This window comes from Passer domesticus, chromosome 8, assembly GCF_036417665.1.
Source record: "Passer domesticus isolate bPasDom1 chromosome 8, bPasDom1.hap1, whole genome shotgun sequence".
NCBI lineage: Eukaryota > Metazoa > Chordata > Aves > Passeriformes > Passeridae > Passer > Passer domesticus.
Window position 1 is genome coordinate 53,887,463 of NC_087481.1, and position 22,252 is coordinate 53,909,714.

General features: G+C 39.8%; 1 long non-coding RNA gene across 7 annotated transcripts in view; it reads right to left on the bottom strand.

Moving 5' to 3' along the window:
- Positions 1-21,641, bottom strand: part of LOC135306886 (uncharacterized) — a 119,146-nt gene extending 97,505 nt beyond the window's left edge. For 3 of the 7 annotated variants that reach the window (XR_010367628.1, XR_010367631.1, XR_010367634.1), the window contains exons 1-4: positions 21,238-21,641; positions 20,276-20,387; positions 16,473-16,540; positions 8,509-8,580 (exon numbers count right to left, since the gene is read on the bottom strand). This is a non-coding gene — a long non-coding RNA (uncharacterized LOC135306886). Of the gene's footprint in view, positions 1-7,248; positions 8,131-8,508; positions 8,581-13,950; positions 15,739-16,024; positions 16,192-16,354; positions 16,541-20,275; positions 20,388-21,237 lie in introns of those variants that run through there. The other 4 variants (XR_010367633.1, XR_010367629.1, XR_010367630.1 and 1 more) reach the window with 4 other exon arrangements.
- Positions 21,642-22,252: the final 611 nt, after the last annotated feature.

The window sequence follows — 22,252 nt, forward strand, 5'->3', positions numbered from 1 at the left end:
TTATTTAGGAAAACAAGAATAAAAGTCTTGAGACAATAATATGAGATTCTAACCCATACAGAGAAAAGTTAAATACAGATTTTATTTGAACAAGAAATGAACTGGCCTAGGTTGAATTTTCTTCTCCTATCTCAATAGTTACTGTAGTTGTTTGTTCAAGCAATGGCTGATTAAGTTTTCATGCCACTGCATTAAAACAGACAATTAGGATTAATTTAATCAATGGCAAATAAATTACTTGGGCACTGGTGGTACCAATAATGCAGCAGAGTTTTTCTGCCAGATTGTGGCATGTAGATAATGTTTATAAATATCAGGACAGCATTTCTCTACTTGAAATTGGTACTTCCTCATGAAGTATTTCTTTTTTGTGGCACCTCCTCTCTCTTTTTGACTTGTTACAACTTTTTCAAGACTTTATCAAAGAAATACCTGTCACACATGGAAATACTGTAATTGTGTCTCTTTGAAATCTCTTCTTTGTACAGTCCTCATCCAGGGTCTGTCACAAATTGAAAAAGTATTTCACACTCAAATCTCTGTGATAGCTTTAAAGAGATATAAAATAACAAGTATATAAAACATCAAGACAGCTCCCTTAGAACATCAAAAGAAATTATTCCACAGAGAGGCCAGCATTAACCTAAGCTGAGATAGGGTCTTCAGCTACTCCTTCTTTATTTTGTGAATTAGTCTTGGGGATTTTTTTTTTTTTACTGCTGGTTTTCATTGGTCGTTTTCTGAAGCTATTTTCAGCAGTTGGTTGTCAAAACTTTTTCTGGAAAGCATTGCTGATATAAACAGACTACTGATCTAATCGTGCAGTAGCTCTGCATTTAATTAAATTTACAGTGTGTCTTCACAGTAAGGAAATTTTTAGCCCTTGAAATGTACATATAAAGCCAAATTCTTGGTTTGTTGGAAATTTCTCATTGGGATGAAGGTGATGATTCAAAATGCCATATTTCAAAGAGTTGCCACATGAGTAAATACAAAGCTTACCTCCCCTGAGAAATACCATATAATGGATTTAAAAGATGAACACAATCCCAGTGTTTATTCATTCTAGTGGATAAAAAGAGCAAACTCTCTGGCTTATCACAATGGTCAATTGTACAAGAAGCTGAAACAAGCCATTTCTGACAGCCAGTGAAAAGTAACATTTGTGCCCATTTAAAAAACCAAAAAAAACAACCAAATCACTCATGTTGTATTTCATGATGAAAAGCCAATAGAAGTCTCCAGCCAAGCTTTTTTATCACTGAACTATCTTGATTTATACTTTGTTTGAAGTTCTCAAAATGAAACTTTCAGCCTCTAGCTCACTAAAAATAGCCTTGCTGTAGCTGGTTTGGGAGGCAGCTGAGGCAGGTAAGGCTGGAGCATTCAGCCCCTAGGAGAACAATTGTGCATTACTCTTTTGTTCTTTAGAAAGAAATCATGTCTTCTACACATACAAGTCTGCAAATTCTTAGTAATAAATAGTCCATCTGAAGCTGATTTGTGAGATGCATTTGCAGAACCTGAAGTTTTTCTGAGAAAAGTCAACATTACTAATGGAAAAATGTGCCCTCTCTGCACATATTTCAGCTCAAATACTTCTAGTTACCTATTAGCAGTTGAACCACTGAGAGATGCTGTGGCCCCCTTATAATAAAACAGTCCCTTTTCTCTACCAATTTTATTTTTTTCTTAATAAGAAATTAGGCAAAACTCTGTCAGGACTGGTTTGCAGTAGCTGACTGCTCTGGGACCAGTTGACCTCTCCAGGTTTCCACTTACCTATTCAGATTCTGAGAGTTTTCACTTCAGAAAATCTGTTACTTATATAGGTAGGTACAGCACTGCTAGTTCAAATATGATTTATGGAGCTGGTTCTGAACTCAGACAAGGCCAACAAACCCTCTCAGACCTGGATGTCAGATTGTGAGCTACGCTTAAAGACATTCCTGACCTGACCTGAATGCAGAAAAGTATTAGAGATAATATTATAATGACCTGCAGGACAAAAGACATAAAAATATGGAAGATAAATTCTTAATCTTGCAGACACTATACACATTTCCTTGGATTTACTGTAGCTTCATGTTAGTGTTTGCTCTGGGGTCAGTTTTGTGGAGATTCATGATAGTTGCATATACATAACTTTGGAGTCACATTTATTTTTTGTAGCCACTAATGTATTAAAGGAAAATTTCCTTTCTATCTTACTAATAAACAGCTTAGTTTACCATTTTCTATGCTTTACCCAATTGTCCTAGAACAATATTTCTTCCCCCAAGAGCAATGCAGAGTTGGAAGGTAAAAGTGGAAAAGCTGTGATCTGTTGGATCCCTCCATGTGCACAGCTCCTGAAATTCCTCATTGTCCTCACCCTTTCTTACACACAGCTTCATAAGCTTTGGAGGAGCCCCCATGGGACTATTTCACTGAGAATTTCACACAGCAGACAACGAGAAGGAAAGAAGATAGAGACATCAGAATTAAAGATTGAATGTTTAAGGGATTCTGTTCAGCAACTGGGCTTATTTTAAGCCTTGGTGCTGACATTGTTAGACCTAAAAAAAAAAAAGTATTAAAAGAATCAGCTACTGAAAGTTCTTTAAGGCTCAGAACTGGGATAAATTGCATTTCTGCTATGTTGCAAACTGCATCAGAAAAGGAGGACGTTGCCATGCTTTGAGTATATTCTAAATTAAAAGGCCATAAGGAAACTATTGTGCTTGTGTTCTGCAGAACAAAGTACATGTTGTAGAGTATATTCCACCAATATTTCAAACTTTAAAAAGTATGGTGTTTCAAGCCTTAAAATAACAAAAGCTGCACTCTTGCAGAGGTTATACCACATGGGGGTGTTCATTTCCCTTTGTCTTAGCTGCATAAACTCCAAATCAACCCTATACAGTAAATGATGTCTGCCCTATTGTCTTGTATAAACACTCTTTTGTTTTTCTTCAGTGCAAAGCTGTGTTTAAAGAGAGCCCTGTACGAATTCCAATAAAGAAACCAGTGTAAGAAAACTGGATTCCTAAAACGACCTAGAACAGCTCTGCCGTTACCTCGCCTGGTGCTGCAAAGCCAGCAAAGGCAGATAATATTTTATTTGGAGCTGAAATGAACTGTTGTGAACTCTGACAAACCAGCACTTCAAAGCATTCTGAGCATGCTGCCACCAGCATAAGGAAATTTATCGTGACTGAGAGCCTGACTCTGATCCTCCTTGCACCATCTTTACTCTGCTGACTTCAGCTGGAAGGAAGAGCAGGAGAAAGTCATTCAACCTTCTGTTGTCTCTGATTTAGAGGAACTTGCCAAAAATAAAGATGGGAATCCTACTCAACACACCTATTTTAATCCAAAGAAAAAGCAGCTCAGAAAAACCTCAGACAAAAATCTTGGCAACTTCATGGGTGGCTCATGCAGGACTCAGGAGAACTGATGAAAAGTAAGATGTCAGATTTGGTGATATTGCTGAATCTTTAGAAATTCAGACTTTCTGAGACTGGGACATGGCCCACATCATTATATTATTTTTTCCCAGCCATAGAAATGCATCAATGTGGCTAAATTATAACACAAACCACAGGAAAATTATTTGAAGGCTTTAAGAAAAGATACATATTTTTACAACCTTAAACCCACTCTGGATTTCATGGAGACTGGTGTGCAGCAACTTGACATTATTATGATGATAATTTATTAATGATCTGTATATTTCAGTGCCCCTCTGGCTCTCCTGAGACAACATCAAGACTTCTCTCTGCTATGCATTTCACAGACATAAAGAATGGACGTTTTTGTCCTCATAAATCAGCAGAATAATGCAATTGCTGAATGCACATAAAGCCAGAACACAAGAGGATTGTTATAAAGCAGGGTATAAATCGTACTGCCAGTTATCCCTAAATGTTCCCTTTTTGGAGCTTTACAGGGGTTTTTTAATCTATACTGTGCATAGATATCCTCAGACATGAAAAACAGTTGAAAACTTGTTAAATTCCTTGATCACACACGAGTGAGTGAATGGTAAATATAGTGTAGCCACCAAGAAGAATTCAAAGGACTTCAAATCTTTAGATCTGATGTGTAATTCAGCTGACACATGGCACGTGAAATTTAACATAAAGTAATGCAAATTGGTTACAGAAAGAAGTAAAAAGCGAAAGGGGAAAAAACACAGAGGGGCTTAATAACAGTGGACACCCAATAAAACAATCATAGGGCCTGGCCTGCTGCCAGCACAGCACAAATATTCACATCCCTAGAGCTGATGGAGCAAAAACCCCACCAGCACCCCACAGGGGAGCAGGGTTAATCTCAGCCATAGCTATGATGTCATCAAAAGCCATTATTTTTTCCCTGTTTTTTAAAAAAATTAAAACTTGAGCACAGCCAAGAGAAGTTGCACAATGAAACTGCTCTCTCTGTACTAACACCAATGCCAATGGCCTGGTGGCTGGAATGCTGATTTAGGTGAAAACAGGGTGGAATTTTTAGAGATTTATCAACACTGTGGACTTTTCAACATTACAGTTTTGGGGTGGCCTAAGAAAACCCTCTCTGCAGTGAAGGATCACACACCAGCCCTGCCCACAGACCTGTGTTCTGTGTGTACATTTTGAGATACCTGCCCTGGCCACTGCTACCTCCCTAGTCCAAAACCTGGCAGGATTAGAGAAATATGTGACATTTTGGGGCTGTAAGTAGTGAACTGCTGGAGTCATTCTTTAAAGTTCCTTGGAAAATTTTTAAAACTTTTTTAATCACTTCCAACTCCCTGCAAATTCAGATTATCTGTCTCTAATGAGATTGCATTAAACACTCTGATATCTTTGCCATTTTTTAAAGTTTCTTAGACAAAACACTTTTTCATTTCTCATTGTCCCACTATCACTGAACACTCAGAAACACAAACTGGGATGACAAAACCAGCAAAAAATCTCACATTTGTAAATGCAAGACAAGAGAAGTGCTTCACCTTGCCTCTCTGCAGTTGGAGCTTTGCAAAACCATGCTGCCTTGATAGTTTAAAACTTCCTTTCATTGACCACTATAATGTGCTTTTGCAAATCTCTTGATGAATCCCAGGTTAGTTGAACTGTTCAATTACAGCTTTATCCTAATCCTACTTGCTAAGCATTAATGCCAGCAACCTCCCACATCCTAATCCTGTCCCACTTGACACTGACCCACGCTCAGTCCCACATGATGTGTGTGTTAGCACAATGCAAACAACATATTAATCAGGAATGCAACAGGAAAAGGAAAGAAATAGAGCAAGGAAGAGTTTTTCAGCAAAAAGACACCACTGGCTCCACACACAGGCAGATTTAAATGCATCTTAAAAATAACACAAATGCAAATTGGTTGCAAATCTTGTAGCTAAGCTAAGCTCTTGATCATGATTTAAAACAAGAGAAAAATCCAGTCTGAGGGCAGATTGAAACTATTAGAATTAGATACAGTCTTAGAAAATGGAAAGACTTTTATGTGTGATAGACTCCCATCCTCCATAATTCACTGCAGACTGGGAAAGTGATTCCTTCAGATCTGCTGCTGACAGCTTAATATTCCCAACGATAATGTTGTCAGGTGATAACACAGAGCCAGCCTATACACTTTGATCTGAATGGAAAGTTTGCTTTTACTGCAACATTCTGAGAGATTCTACCAGGAAAAAAAGAGCTCAGCTAAGCTGAAAGATTACCTGAAAAGCATCTAATTGTGGTCAAGTTAGAAGTGCATCAACCTTGACTAGGTCTAAGTTGCTTTCCCTGAACAAACCCTGAGGAGTGACCAGAATTCTCTCTCCAAAAACATTACTGAGGCAAAGGCACACAAGAACAATCCTAAAGAACCTCATACCCAGTTTTTAAAGTGAGTGTGCTGTCAAATGTACTCTCTCAAATTTCAGGAACATGAATATATGGCTTGTAGAAACTCTTGGTTTAAATGTCTCTCCACAACTTTCCTTTGCTAACCACAAGACCAACGAAATTCCTGTAGGTTTCTACATCCATACAGCTAAATATGCTTCCAATTATTTTCCTGGCATGGTTAAAGAAGAATTTCAATAGTGTAAGGCCTTTATGTCAGGATAGTAGAGCTGTGCCTTTTAGAATGCTATTGATACTGTTCTGCTCATGTCCAACACTGTGATTGCAGCAGTGCAAGGCTGGACTGTCCCTGTGGGTACCTGGCAGGAGGGAAGAGCTGAGCAGCACTCCCCTCCATCCTTAGGGATTAAAGACAATTATTCCCTGCCTGCGGGCAAAAAGGGCACAGAGAATAGAGAAAAGTGGTGCAGGGACATGATTTTTCTCCTCAGCCTTTGGAAAAGGTAGAAGAACAATTGTAGCATGATTTCATGTAGGATTTTCAAGATGTAGCAACTTCTCCATCTTCCAAGGAGCTCTAAATTTTAGGAGGAAAGGCCAAACAGGAATGGCCAAGTTTTGCAGCAGGAGCAGCCCATTTGTATGTTCAGAAGTTTTCTTGTTATTCAGAAAATCCTTAAAGGCTTTCAGTGCAGAGAAGCTGATTTTTTGCTACATTTGAACCCATGCCATAATTGACCTGACCCTGTTTTCAATGTCATTTTTCTGTTTCCAGCATAAGGAGCATTCTGCTTGAGGGTTTGCTCAGAAAACAAGAATCTTGTCACTGCACCCTCTAAGGTACCACATGCTGAAACTGAGGGATTTGAGGTGATAAGCAATGAGGCACTAATGGTTAAAATCCACCAACACAAACTGGAAATGGGATCTGAAAAATAACCCAACTGTTTTGGAGATTATTATGCATTAGAAATCAGGGAATAATTTGAAAATTGCTTTCAGGTATTATGTTTACTAAAATTGCTTTCCTACCCTGGCTGAATTGCAGAGTTATTATCACCTACCACACGTACCAGATAAGCTGTAGCATTTGTAACCTGAGCATTATTCTTATCATAAGGGTTTCATTAAGAGCTTCCATGTGATACTCCAGTGTTTATGTGCACACACACGTGCCCCACTGCTCTGTGTGTGCATCATCAAATTACTTTCCTTTTAATTGCAAAATCCAGGTTGCCCTTGTGCTTAATACAGGCATTATGCAGGGGGAGAAAAGAACAGCATAAGAATAAGAGAAACTCGATTTCCTGAAATTCAAAGTGCTACTGTCAGTGTGTATTAAATGCACATAGCAGAGTGGTCAGTTAATTGAAAAAAAAAAAAAAAAGAAAAATGCAACAACACCTCTAAAACAAATAAATTCAGTACATCACCTGAGCACAATAAATTACTCAGTAGCATAGAAACTTGAAAACTTGAACTTCATCAAGGAGAAAGACAACAACAGCCCTTTCAGTTATCAGACCTTGGTTTTTACAGAGTGACAGATCTTGGATCAATTCCTCATTAAGTTGTGAATTATTAATTTCAATCCTAATACACAAAGTGAATGTTTCATCTTGGAAATCTGGACTCGAAAAAGAAATATTGTCAAAGGACTGCACCTTCATTCCCCCAGGTAGAAGGAACAAAACCTTGGTGAGCTGAAGTCATGGTGCAATTTTCACACAAAGCAGGGTGAAAATTATGTCAGGCTAGTATAAATTTATGAACTTTATGAATTCACCAGGACCTTCTCCTCACTGACCCCATGGGATTAATTTCCTGGGGAGTTTCAGGAATAAACCAGCTGAGTTTTGTCTTATCTTCCTCTCTGCAATGGTTTAAAGTTTCTGACTTGAACATACCTCTACAGGCAGCAGGATTCTCCCTGAAAGAGCAGACTCCCAACAAGAAAAGCAGAAATGGTGCAGGCTGTCAGCAGGTCTGTGTGGAGACCCTCTTTGAAAGAGGCTTTCAATCCCTTTCAGATTGCCACTAAACCTGCTGGCCACCTCTAGGATTTTCCCTGGACTTACACTTCCTATTTTCTCTTGTCACCTATGCAGGGGTTTTAAGTTTTGGAAACTACTATATTTTTTCCAATTTGACCCAACAGTGGCCTAAAGGTGGTTGAGTACATATTATTATCAGCCATTGGGGAGTACTGCAGAAAAGGCTACAAAGATAGAGCTATCAAGTCCACGTGAGCTCAGTTAAAACATGTTTCTTTCATGTAGAGATGATAAAAGACCTGTGGAGTAAGGGGAGGTCATGCATCACCAAAAAAGTACACATGAAAGTTGTCCCTTGCACAGTTCTCCCCTTTGTCAGTCCATTATTTACCATAAATACACATTTTGTCACTACCTATGTCACCACCACAAGCCTGTTTATGTTAATAAAAAGCAGACAGACAAAAACTACTCTCGTATACATGGAGAAAATATCCACTGATTTCAGAGTGGTCCAAGGCTACTAAAACACTGTGTTTGGTTTAAATATTTACATATGGACATGTGCCGCTCCAGGTTTTCTAGATCTTTTTAAAGGGATTTTTCCACATGGTTGTCTCTTAAATTTTCTGGTGTACAATGAACATTTAAAAGGTAAAAATCCCACTTTAACTCACCAGACAAGATGGAATCTGTGCCTTCTGACCACTAGCAGCTCTCACCTTCCATTGGTGGGTGTTAAAAGTGCACTAAAAAAAAAAAAAAAAAAAATCAAACAATAAACCACTCTAGACAGTAAGGAATAAAAGTTTTCCTGCCTTCTCTCACACCTTTTCCTATTATTACTGTATATTATAGATGCTATAAGACATGGTGAAGATGCTTCCATTTGTGCAGACATAATGACATATAAAATACTTTAAATGAATGATAAAAGTGGTTGAAAATTTGCCACTTGACACTGTTTTCAGCAATATATTTACTTGCCTGCATTTATTTAGCATTGCTTGTTAATTTGTTTATTCTCCTTACTTCTAGTCTTTGCAGCCTCCTCTACAACATCAATCTCACAGCTCCTCCTGCCACCCTTCCAATTTTTTCTGTAAGCTTCCAAGATTATGCTCTGCCCTCTTTCCCTGAGAACTTAACCACGGTTTTTGGGAGTGTTTCTGTTCCTGGCAGGGCTGGAGGCAGGCTCTGCATGGGCAGAGGCTCCCTGCAGAGAAGTGGCAATGTTTTCCTTTTCCCAGAATGTTGTGTCCCCTCACTGTTCCGCTCAGCGAGCGGTTCCTGGCCAGGGGAGCACTTTGTCCCATGTGTCATATGCTTGAGCCCTCCCTCCTTCCTGCTTGGGATCATGAGATTACTGCTAACAAGGATAATGCCAACATTCTGAATTTACAAAACAAAAGGCACAGAGATTAAGTCCTTTAATTAATCCTTGAGGGGAATAATCCAGACACTGCTACCAGAGATACTGAGTTTTTTTGGGATGGGGAAAAAAACACTCAACCATTTAAAATAATTTTCAGAACATGGCAAATTACTGAAAACTAAGAGACAACAAACCTTCTCTGTGCTCCTCAGCAGGCACTCAGAAGCAGCAGCAGCTCAGGGCAATCCCAAATCCACTTTATGGGCTCAGGTGGGGCTGCTTTGTCCTGATGCAGGATGGTGGGGAGTAATCAGCACAGAACACAAACAGGGATTGTCACAGCTGCCACAGACACTCTCCAAACCCAGGTGGAGAAGGCATGTCACCTGAGCTGGTCCAAGCACTGGGGATTTTTCAGTCCAGTCCCACTTAGGAGCAGCCTTGGAGGAGCTGGGGACTACAAGAGCACGGTGTGGTACCAGCTCATGCTCCTGCCCAGGGGATGCTGCTCCCTGGGAAGGAACAAACCAGATTTCACTGCAGTGGACAGAAATCTTTATCTTGACCTTTAATGGAGGCTAAATTTGGTCTTTTTTCACACAGCTCCATGACTTGGTATGAGTAAGAACATTACATCTTCTTTTAAGGGTATTTAGTCACTGTTGACTTTTCCAGTATTGGTGCCAGCTTTTCTCATCTTGTTGGAAAAAAAAATCAAAAAACCACAGTGAAGACCCTGGCAGTGCTATAATGGAGGTTTCATGGTTGTATAAATCCTAAAACTATCATGTATTCTTCTAACACATGTGTCTGGGAGTGCTAAAACACTGACTTCACCCACAAGCAGTTCAGCATTTTACAAAGTTCCACTTCCCTGCCCTCGAGAGCTTTCTATCTTAAACAGCAAAAACAAAAGAAGGAGAGAGAACAGAGCAGAACAGAAAAATATTTCTTTTTTTAAAAAAGACTCTGGTCCTTTGTTTCATCATTTTTGTCAGTAGTTGTAAACAACTTTTATTGCAACAGTAAATGAACTAGTATGTCTATGAGAGAGCACTGAAAACTAAATATAAAACAATGTATAATTACTTTTCAGTAATTAAATCTTTCTTCTGTCCTTTAAGAAAGGTTGAAGGTTCAAAATACCTAGGAATTGTTCCCTGGGCTCTTACAGGAGTCAGTCCAAATTCCATTAGCTCTGGTGGGATGTGGTTCAGACCCATAGTTTTATTCTGTGAAATGAATGGAATAATTTCCCAAGAAGATGGCACTGATTCAGGAAGACTAATTGTAGAATTAAATATGAATAAAGGCATCTTTAAAATTATACCCCAGGAAGGCTGGAGAACATTTCTTACCCTGCAGCCATAATATATTTATATACCAAAAAAGTTCTATAGTATCAATAAATGTTTACACCATTCCTGATCCTAAAAATATTAAGAAAAAGATTTTGCTACATGAAATGCAAGGAAACACTTGGAACATGGATTTATTTGATTTATTAATTAAATTAAGTACATTTAGGAGTTTCAGTACTAAGGAATGTGGTATTACTATTGCTGTAGTAGGAATAGCAGCTCTGCTCAGAGAGGGATGCTGATAAGTCTGAAAAGAAATGATCCAAAATCTGTGCAGATGTGCCTGGAACAGCAAGAGGAAGCAGAGCATCTACAAATTCAGTTCCTGAGAGGAGGAGGAAATTCAGACAGGTATGAGAGTGAGCAAGGATAAAGGCTGCAGTGGACCAGGCAGGGGTCTCTGGGAGTATTTTGCTCCATTACTCAGAACAGTAGGATTTGAAAGCATTTTTCCATTAAAAAAAAATACACAAACTGACAACAGTGAGGCCCAGCTTTCAAGTCTGCACATAACCATCAGCGCTCGTTTTTGAGACTTGTGGTCCTTAAGACCTCCTATTTTATTTTCAAACAGCACACCCCCTGCCAAGAAGTTACATTTTTTCCCTCTTTAAATAAGCAGCTAGGGTAATGGCGTGATGAACAAGTTTCATTTCTTTCTGTTCAGTTTTTTCCATCTTTAATACAGCCTCCAGCAGGCCAGATGGCACCAATGCAATTGCTAGTAAGTCAATACATCTGGCTGCATTCCTGAAATGACAAATCTGATGGATAGAGCCCCAGCTCCTATACAAAGCCTCTTTTCAGAACGCTCTCCCTGGTACTTGTCTGCTTTAAGCAAAACCTAATGTGTGAAAACAAAATAAAATTGAGCTCTTTCAGCACCCCGCGCGAACGTTTCATTTGCAGTGTTTTTATTAACGCTGCCCTGCTCCTGTGCCTCGGCCCTGCTCTGCCCAGAACTCACTTTTTGGCACAAGACAGGCTCTGTTCGAAGCCCTCCCTCCTCTGGAGCTGCCAGCAGTTCAAAGCAGGTTACAATAAACACTCTGGGCTTTGCTCATTAGGAGCAGCAAGATTGTTTAGGAAATTGTCCTGGAAGAGAAAACAATCTGAGAAAAGCAGAAGTTTGAGCAAATGTTTTTTTCAGCCTCAATAATGTCTCTTTGGCACACTGGGAGCTGGAAATAGGTGTGACCTGGTGGCAGCAGCAGAGCAGGAGCTGCTGCAATCCCAGCCTTGCAAGGGGCAAGGATTCACCCAGATCCCTGGGTATTCACAAATCTGCAGAAAATCCCCTGGGGGAGTTGTTCAGACCGACAGGAGGGTGGGTAGCAGAAAATCTACATCAAGTCAGGTGTTACCCATCTCCAGAAAACTGCAATTACTGCACATCAGGAGTTCACCACCTCTTAGACAGCATTAGACCTCATCTTGTTTTATAGGAGTGACTTGGGAAAGCAACCAGCACCAGATAAAACATAAAAAGCCAAAAATGTACAACTCCACCAAAAAGTTGCTCTGTGCCCATGGCTTTATTTCACAACAATATTATATTAAAAATAAAATATAATAAAATAATAAAGAACTACATATGTAATAAAATATTATAATATAAAATTAAATCTCTTTATTATTAATTAAAATTAAAACAAAAACATTTCTATATTATATAAAATATATATTTAATATATTAAAATATTTAAAATATATTTCACCTCTCTCTGTGAGGTGTGATGCTCATAATTTCTGTTTATTCATCACTGACAGACTTGTGGAAAGGGAGAATTTATTTCTGTGGTAACTGCAGTCCCTGCCATGATAAATATCAAACAACTGACCATTTTAAGTCATGTTACTTACACAAGAAGTGGCTCAGTCCTTGAAACACCCTTTAAAAAAAATATTACTTTGTCTCCTGACTATACCTGCTGAAGGCACTGAGATGGTTCAGGGAGTAACAGAGCTATAAAGAAATCTGAATACAGAAATCAAGAAACTCATAAACACTCAGTGCAGCAGTTAACAACCAGAGAGTAAAGTGCTGTGTCCAGTGGGTTCAAGATCCATCATCCCATCACAAATACCAGCCATGATTTTGGGTCTGAGCACCCCCGTGGTGAACATTTCTGCAACCTGAGCTGAAGAGTCTCAGCCCAGAACATTAGGAGTGCAACAGGCAAAAAATGTCTGATTTATTGGGTACAGTCTTTGGGCAGAGAAACAAAAATGACGACAGTGAAGTTTTCCCAACGTTTGTACTCTGCACCAGGGCTTGGATTCCCTCAGGGTTTTCTTCTTAAAGGGGCAAAGCAGCTCAGGTGGAGCATTTCAAAGGCACCTCCTGCAGCTCAGAGCTCATCTCCAGGCAGAGAGCAGCCTGTGCTCAGGGGCAGACCCCCTTCAAAAACACCTGCCCCATTCTTCTGAAGGCTTTCAGGATTCATTCTGTCTCAGCTACATCCCATATGGAGAATTAAGTCACTTGCAGAGGGGCCTATTGCATAGCTCTGTAATAGCAAACTTTTAAAAAAGCTGATTTCATTGTCTTAACTTTATTTTTTATGAATCATGGAAATAAAAGTTATTTAAGCTGCAGCAGGACTCAGGGTCTGGGATGTACAGCACAGATAAGGACCCATCTGTCCATTTCTCTGTACCACAGCATCCTTGGCCTGTTTCTCATATGTGTTTGGGGAAGAAAGGAGAGGAATTGTGGTTTTTTTAGTCTCTTGCTAGATGATGTGGGGAGCCCTAAAAATCAGATTCACATTTTTTACATTTTTTGGTGAGCAGTGAAAATAAAATCCTGGGCCTTATCAGTAATTTATGTGTAAATAATTTCAGCATTATTTTAAAAACAGCATTGCAAAAAAAAAAAAAAAAAAAAAAAAGAAAATACTTCACATACCTCAAATATCAGCAATCAGCAACAAAAAAAAAAAAGATAACTTTTTCCTCACCATATAAATTAGAATGTAAGTATTTATACACAAACTTAAACACGGAAACACCCAGCCAATGGATTATTAAAAGTTATCACTAAATTTATGATGCAAAGCTGAGTCTTTGCAGCATTGTTTCTAGTGGTGAAGACACTGAGATTTCAAACCTGAGGTTTCAGATACTGGGCTACTATTATTCAGATACTGGTGATATTATTTAAAATATCACCAAACATCAGAGAGATCTATAGAATTATTCTTAAAATATTTTTCCCAAGAGTTAAAAAAACCTAAACCTGACAGCTCTCTTTATGAGGAGTGTTTAAAAGAGGAAAACTGAGAATAAGAGAGCATCCATCAAGAGTAAGGGGCTCTAGGACTGGAAGTGAGTGAAGGAGCCTATTCTCCATAGCTTTCCATCATGTTTCTCTCTCTGTCTCACTGTCTGTAGTTCTTACTTCTTAACTGTTATTTCACCTTTTAATCTACTGCAGCCATTAATTATTTGACTTTTAGATTCTTTTAATCTCTCCAGGTTGCTTGTCTAGCTGTCCCTTGATAAGATGCTATATGTGGGTGAATATTTTGTATTTTCTCCATTCATTTTTATCAAATGACACATTTTTAATTGCCTCATTTTTCCATGCAATTTTTGCCTACGAGTGTAATTGCTGCAAGGACTTAAATCATGTAATATTAGAACATTCTGAAATAGCAGTAATGATCTAAAAATAGAAAACACTTTTGAAACAGCTTTCAGTTATGGAGAACCCAAATTATTCTAATTTGGAAATACATTTAAGCAAATTTGGATATGCTGTGGAGCCAGTGATTTTTCACCACTTTCATTTTGCACAGCCACATTCCATGCTGATCATCTGAAATCAAAACTTCACTGGCCTTGTCACCCTCCTTAACTTGCTTAGTGAAACAGCACTGAGAAATTGCCCTGTTTTTGAATATTTATCCACTGAGTCATGCACTGAAGCCTAAAACACAGTGATTGAGGGGGAGTCTCCATGCATGAAGTCACCTTCCAGGATTTGGCCAGGGAGAAAAGGAGAGCACACTGGCTATGTTTGGAAAGACCCTGGGGAGAGAAAGGGAATCAAAGAAACCACTTTGAAAGTGCTGATAGTGAGATGAGCATGAAAATCCGTGTTTTACAGGCACTCATGTCCCATTGGAGCTCTTTTTATATTTTAAATCTGCCCTTAGATATTCAGGTGATAGGAAAACAGATGGTACCTAGCCCTGGGGATGCTAATTACTACAAAATTAGCATAGCTGAAAACGACATAATCCAAGTGAGCAGGGATTGGATGTTAAAGCTTGTGCATTATACAAAATAATAAACAATGCACTTGTCCTCTGGTTGAGTGACTGGGCAGTGGCCCTGGAGGTGGTTACTGCTCTCTCCAGATTTGATACAGGCATCTTTTATCACTGGGCTTGATGAACTTTTCCAGTCTTTTCCCACTGCTGAGAGTGGTGCAGCTCCAGCCTCCACCAGAACTTCCAGCCATTACTGCAACATTATTGTTAAATAGAAGAGAAATAAGTCCCAGGCACATTAGCAATGCAAATATATCTGAACTTTGGCTGGTTGTATTAGATCTGATGCCATCACGGAGAAAACCAGTAATCCCACTGTAACCTATTCCTAGGAAATTTAATTAGGCAGTTGGATGTGGGCACTGTTGCTCCGTGATTAGCACATCACAGGGATTCACCATCATTAGCAAAGGTAATGACTGCTTATCTCACCCCTCAGGACCATCTACCAGCTCTGAGAGCTTCACCTCTCTCATTTTCTAGTCTGAGTGGAGTCAGGAAGGTCTGGGAGAGGCTGTGGGATTTGGAGATTGCTCCTTGGAAATATGTGCTCAATAAGGAGAGGCTCAGGCATAACTGACATAGTTAAGTCTGACCCACAAGGTTTTATTCAACACAAGACATGATGCTGGAATCACAGTTTGGGTCTTTGCCTGCTTGGGTTGATTTTCTTAAAGCACTGGGTGCTTTTATCCCTGTTTTTCAACAAATAACACAGGACTGATAATCAGTTTTGTGGAATTCTGAGGTTTTTTGTGCAGCAAAATGTAGTGGGTAGGAGAGTCCTATCTCTGGCTCTCACTGCACCTCCTCAGATGCAGAATAAATGTCCTGGATTCAGATGTCCTCCTCCATGGAAAGAGCCCCTTGGCACCTGATACCCTGGTGTATCTGTGTAAGAGAGATCATGTTATCAGTGCTGCTCAGAACAAAGCAGCCCATTGTTTTGGGCTCACAAGAAGTTATATGGATTAAATCATTCACCAAAGACTGTGGTTCTGCGAAAAAAAAAAAAAAAAAAGTAGCATATATGAACATAATAACCAAGTATATGTCCCACCATTTTGGTTTTCATTTCAAGAGAAAACAGAAAATTGGAGATCATATCTGAGCAAGAGCAACCTGTGGCCATTATAAATAGAGGTGCTTTTCAAGGTCCATTAAGCACTAATCATACCTGAGATTAAGGGGAGAAGGGGGAACCACAGGTCTAAGATTGTTTGAAGGGTACATTTCATGCTAGAAAGAAATTTAAGACAGAGACAGGTCAGGCTGAGTTCTGTTTAATTTAAAAGATACTCATCTCAGGCGTTAGTCAGAGGTCTCGGGATACTGGCTGTCTTTCTTGTTACAGTGCACAAGGAAAAAGTGAGGAGAAAGAGTAAATCAGTACTGATTCAGGCCTAGTTTCCTGCATTTCCCCCAGAAAAACACAATTTAGGAGCCAGCTCTAAAATTAGTCTCACAAATTTTCAAGTTGCTTGTCTAAAACACTGATTTTAATCACCTTTATCCTCCCCTAACTTGCCAGTTGACTTGCTGCTCTGTGAAACATCCTTCTGGGCAAGTTCTGCTGCTCTGCAGGAATGGTTTTCTCTCAGTGCTTCAGCATTTGCTCCACTCACCCAGGCAGTGACTGTCTGAAAACTGCTCACACACTGCTGGGACACAGGCAGGCACCAGGCACGGGCTCCTGTCAGATAAATCAGATAAATCAAATAAATCAGGTAAATCCCTGTGCTGTCAAACAGAAGCACTGCTTCATACTGAAAATGCTCTTGCCAACCACTGTGCACAGTTTGCAGGGACTAAAATCTGAAATACAAGCACAGTGATGAAGTTCTTTAAGATGGAGAGGGTGTGACAAGGGTGTGTAGCGGCAGGACAAGGTGGGATGGCTTTAAGCTGCCAGAGGGCAGGGCTGGGTGGGATATTGGGAAGGAATTGTTCCCTGGGAGGGTGCCCAGAGCAGCTCTGGCTGCCTTGGATCCCTGGCAGTGCCCAAGGCCAGGTTGGATACTGGGGATGGGAGCACCTGGGACAGGGGAATGTGTCTCTGCCATGGCAGGGGATGGCAACAAGATGATTTTGAAGATCCCTTGCAACCCAAAACACTCCATGATTTTATGATTCTCAATGCTGTTGATCGAGATGTGATGGTCTAAGCCCTTTTCTGAACCAGAGATGGGGCAACTGAGAGGTGTTTTAAAAGCTTCTATTCCATTTTCAGTCTCATGAGTAGGGTGAGACAATATAGATGTTATAATTCACACCATCAGAATCAGAATCCAAATATTTCCTAATTACAAAACACTATAAGTGCTTCTTGGCCTATCAGCTTTTGCCACACCATGCTGTAAATGCCTTAAATCCAATCACTTACAATTACCCCTCATGGGTCTCACTATAATGCATCTTCCAAAATTCTACTCCAAAATATCTAGGCTTTTATGCAAGGCTACCGTTTGAAACTTGTTTCCAGCTCCATTTCTGTCTCAACAATGTCTGTCCTATTCCACGGCATTTCTAAATCAGCATTTCTTATCTCAAGGTTTGCATACAGATGCACACTGTGTGACCCTTTTGTCAGGCTTTGAGAATTTTCTATAAATTCTTTTCCCAGCGAGATGGGAAATGAACATTTTAAGCTGAGCCTAGTGGTGAGGATCTGGTGATTTAACACCCAGCTCTGGCAGCCTGCTCCGAGCAGCAGCTGGATTATCCAAGAGCCACAGCCACCCAAGCCACTGGGCACTCATCTCCCTTTCAACCTCAACACATTCCAACCTCTGAATCCATCACCAATTTGGATAAGGGACCAGGCACCCAAGGGCCTGATCCAAAGATCCAAACCCAGCCAGACCCATCAGCTCCAGCCCAGCCTGGCTCTGCACCCCCTCACCAAACCCCACTCCCTGCAATGCCAGAGCCCTGCTCCTCTGCCTGGGGAGACAACCCCAACACAAGGTCAGGCAGCAAAACCTCACCTCTGAAATGGAAGGAGGTTTCTGTAGCACATTATCACATAATGTAAACAACAGTGACACCAGAGACAGCAGAAGTTTGCAGCTGGATTATAAACTTTCCTCCATCCCCCATGCCTAGGAATAAGTCATCCAAACAAGCCCTGGCAGTTTTGACTGCTCAAGAAACTTTATGGCTGAGAGCTGCACAGGTGATTTACTGCCACATCCCCTTTCCCCTCAAGCTTGCACTAAACTAGACCTTCACAATTGTTTAATGGGGGACAGCACACTCACCTTCTTTGTTTTTTCAAATTTTTCCTTCTCATGAGGAAACATGTTTTACAGTTCTTGTGAAAGAATCTGTGACGTCTGATTACAACATGGAGCTGTAAATCCAAGTCTTAAAAACAGTGTCTGTCTGGTCTGTCTGTTTGGTTTTTTGGGGTTTTTTTTAGGGGCTTTTTTGTTGTTCTTTTGGTTTTGGTGGGTTTTGGGTGCTTTTGGGTTTGTTTTTTTTTGTTTGGTTGGTTGTTGTTTTTTGTTTGTTTTTTTTTTTCTTTTTTTTTTTCTTTTCTTTTTTGTGCTCAGCAATAGCACACTTGTTTTAATGAGCCAACTGTCTAGGTATGAGAGCATCCAGCTAAGGAGGGAGAGGAGATAAGACAAGCATCCCTGTGATGGATGCTGCTCTAGCAAAGCACAGAGCTGCTACTTAAAGCTGTTTATAAACTTCAGACCAGCTCATCTGTGCTTGTGAAACAGCCTGAAAAATGAAGCCCCAGGCCAAGCCCTGATGCACAGAGGAACTGCAGAGCAGATACCATTTTATCCACATTGCCCTCACTGATATTTAATTATGGAAATACTGCAAGAGTCTTCACTTAGTCCACGGAAATTAATGTATGAAATTGAGTAATGACAACAATTACAATGAGTAATTGTTTTTGTACTAACTTGAGTAGAAGACAACATCAAAGGAAATGCAATCACCACTTTCATAGGAACAGGTGTTTCACTGAATAAAATCCTTCAAATTCAGCACAAAATATTTCGCCTCAGGTTCTGAAACTGAAAAATCTCAAATCTCTTTTTTCCAGTTTCAGGTTTTTTCCTCTCCCTTCTGCTCTTCCTTTCTCTCTCCAGAAAGGATGAAGCAGTATGAGATACTACAAATACAAGGAAGTCCAACTTTTTTCTTTCACTAAGATTTTTTAGTTAGAAAAAATTACAGAGTAAGATGCTAGAAAAGTGGGATTGAAACATGATTTAATGCTTAACCTCTAATTTGGAGCAATTTTAAAAGTTAAGTATTTTATGTGTAGATCTTTCAATAAGATATAATCTCTCAAATAATCACAGAACAATCAAAAAATATCCAAGCTGATTATTTTATTCAATGAAGTTTTCATTCATCTCTAAATAGCACCAAGGTCTTGGGGGAATAACTTGTTTATTTTTTCATTCATTGTGACAAATGCTTGACTACACCATGAGTTTTGCTGTTGATACTAATAATTTATGTTTCAGATTCATATACTGCTGTTTCAGAAACAATGGGGCTGACCTCTTCTGTTAAGAGCCATCAATGAAACAGCAATGTTTATTTATTTAAAAGGAAAACAGCCTGGTCTCTAACTTGCTTTGCTCAAGACAGAGCAAGATATCAGCAACAGTCCGCTAACTGCATTTGATATTAAAAACCCAGAGCTACAATTTAAATCTAAATCAAAGTTTGAATATTGTTCAGAGAAAGAGAAAAACTCCTTAATATTTTTCTGTTAAATCAGAGCTTTTCCAAGATTTGCTTTTAAACAGAGTTTTCAGCCTCTTGCAAATAGGACTCAATGGTATTTACCTGTCACTCTGAACTAAATCCCAAATGACTTTCCAGATTCACCATTTAAAATTGAATCCTTGTGAAATTTAAAGGAACTTTAAAATGAAGCTGATACCTGGTGTCTGTATATGGTTTTGTCTTAGTTTGTTTAGAAAAAAATAGAAGCAGCAGGGGGACACAAGATTTTATTTGAATTCAATCATTTTTAATAATATTTTCTTTGATGCCTTGGAACTATATTCAGAATGCAGTGGAAAATGAAAAGTCATTTGGCAAAACCCAGTAGAGGCTGAGAGTGCAGGGGCAGAAAATCCCACAGAGCTTTGGAGAGCAGGGAGATGTTCAGATGAAAATTCACTGTCACAAATAAAGAACATCTCTACAAATAATAGAGCAGTGGGCCATCCTACATGAGCCATTAGAGGGGACATGGACACACATGTGAGATTAGGTCCACACCCGCATCAGGATTTTAGCTGCAATACCATTGTCCATAAACAAGAGTGGGTAGCAAATATAGATTATGATGCTTTCTGCAAATTCAGAATCCTTAAACACTGTATTGTGCTCTTATGTCCTCCCTATTCCCCATAAAATTATAAATATAAATAATATACATACACACCAGATCTGGACTATCCAGGTAGCCTCCCAAGCCAGCCACGTGTAAAGTTAAACTTTCCACATTAATGGATTAATCACGAGCTAAAATAAAATCTAGGATTTTTCACATAGACCTATTAAAAAAAAATTGGAAAGAGATCAGAATTAGTTATGTAAGGACCCAGGGACACTCTCAGTGCTGGAAATGCTAAGGAGAGGAGAAACATTTCAGGCTGGGAAAACACTGCCTTGCTCTTAGGAAGGGAAACCGTTAAAGTAAACAAGATTCTCTCATTTCAGAAGTATTTGAACAATGGTTAGTTTCAGTTTAGCTGCTGAACTTTCCACGGGCTGGGTGTGCTCACAGCACAAGGTGTACCAGCCCTGGAAAACCATCCATCAAGCTGGAACAGCTCTGCATCTGCTGCTTGAGCTTTTTTTGACTCGGGCTGCACAATTTGGGAGCTAAAAGTGCCAGAACTCTGGTTTTAGCCTGGATCTGCAGCCTTTAAAGCCCAGCACAATTTCCTGCATCCCACCACCACCGTCCCCCGCACCTTTCACAACACACACTCCACTTTTGCTCACCACTGCCCCAAAAAACGCTGCACACACATTTCTGGCTCCCAAGGAAAACATCAGGGAGTGGGCGTACTTCCTTCAGATTGCATTGTGCTCAAAGATAAGCCAAGCACAAAACAAAGAGCACATTATGAGCAACTGGAATAGCTGCTTCTGAGGTTTCCAGTGCTTCGGTAAGTTTAGAGTGAAGTGGATATTAATGACAAACAGCCACTTTCTTGATTGTCAGCCCTGGCATAGCTTTTTTTACTGGGTGAACCAGGAGAGGACAGAGCTCACTGACAATGCTGAGTTGGTGGTGTTGGTCAGTGAGGGAAAGGTCAGAAATGCTGTGGTGCACAGCTGCTGGAGCAAATACCACTAGGAGAGGGACAGAGAGGTAAATTTACCCAGGTTTGTTACCTTTCAGTACATATCAGAGCTCCATAAAGCCTCCCAAGGACCTGGCATGCCGGGGTGGAACATCCTGGGTGAGATGTGCTAGGCAGGACGTGCTCCAAATGGAACTTACCTGTGTTGCATAAAACCTTTCATCACAGAGGGATCTAGCAAGCTTTCCTCCAAGAAATCCTCTCCCACTTTTAATGTTTGCAAAAAAGCTTCTGGCACTTGGCAAGCTGAGCATCTTTGAGTTAGGAAAGAGACCTTTTATTTGTCTCATCAAATTCTTTTCGGTTTGTGTTGATATGAAATTGTTAAAAATCTCCATTTCCCTTCTCCAGCCTGCCAAAATAGCAATTAACTGCAAAAGGTGGCTGATTAAAGTCTCAAAGCAACACAGAGCTTGGAATGATTTTAGCTCTAAGTGATAGTCTCTGCAAGTGAAACCATTTGTTTTACATTCTGTTATCTGGAATGTACTACCTAAGAGCAGCTTGTAACACACAGAGATTAAGAGCAGTGGCTTAGAAAAGAACTATGAGGGCTGCATTCAAACCTTGGGGGTTTTTTTTAAAGGAAGAAGAAAGTACCATAGAGAAGTTCTAGAACTGAACTTTACTATGAAGTTTTGTAGAATAACTTGCCAAATAATTGCTGAATAATTGCTTGCTAAGACAGCACAGAAAATCAGGGTAGTTGGGCTTTAGGGGTACTTGCAAATATTATAGAGACTATACCAGCCCTAACAGAAAGGGTAAGGGTTCACCACATTGTTTCTCCCCCAGTATAAAATTTGGACAGTGCTAGGATTGCCACTTTAGGATCTGGCTGGTTTAGGCAAGAATACACCAGAATTAACTTCTGGAGAGATTGTATCAAAGCTGTCCCCAAGTCAGTGTTGGCACTGCACATGATGCAGCGTTTTCCTGGTGACAACAGCAAATCCAGTGAGGGCAGATGGAGAGATTTCTAAAATTACTACAGAAATACTTCCCCTGGAGCATCATCAAGGCAGGAATACCTCCAGAGTTTTAGG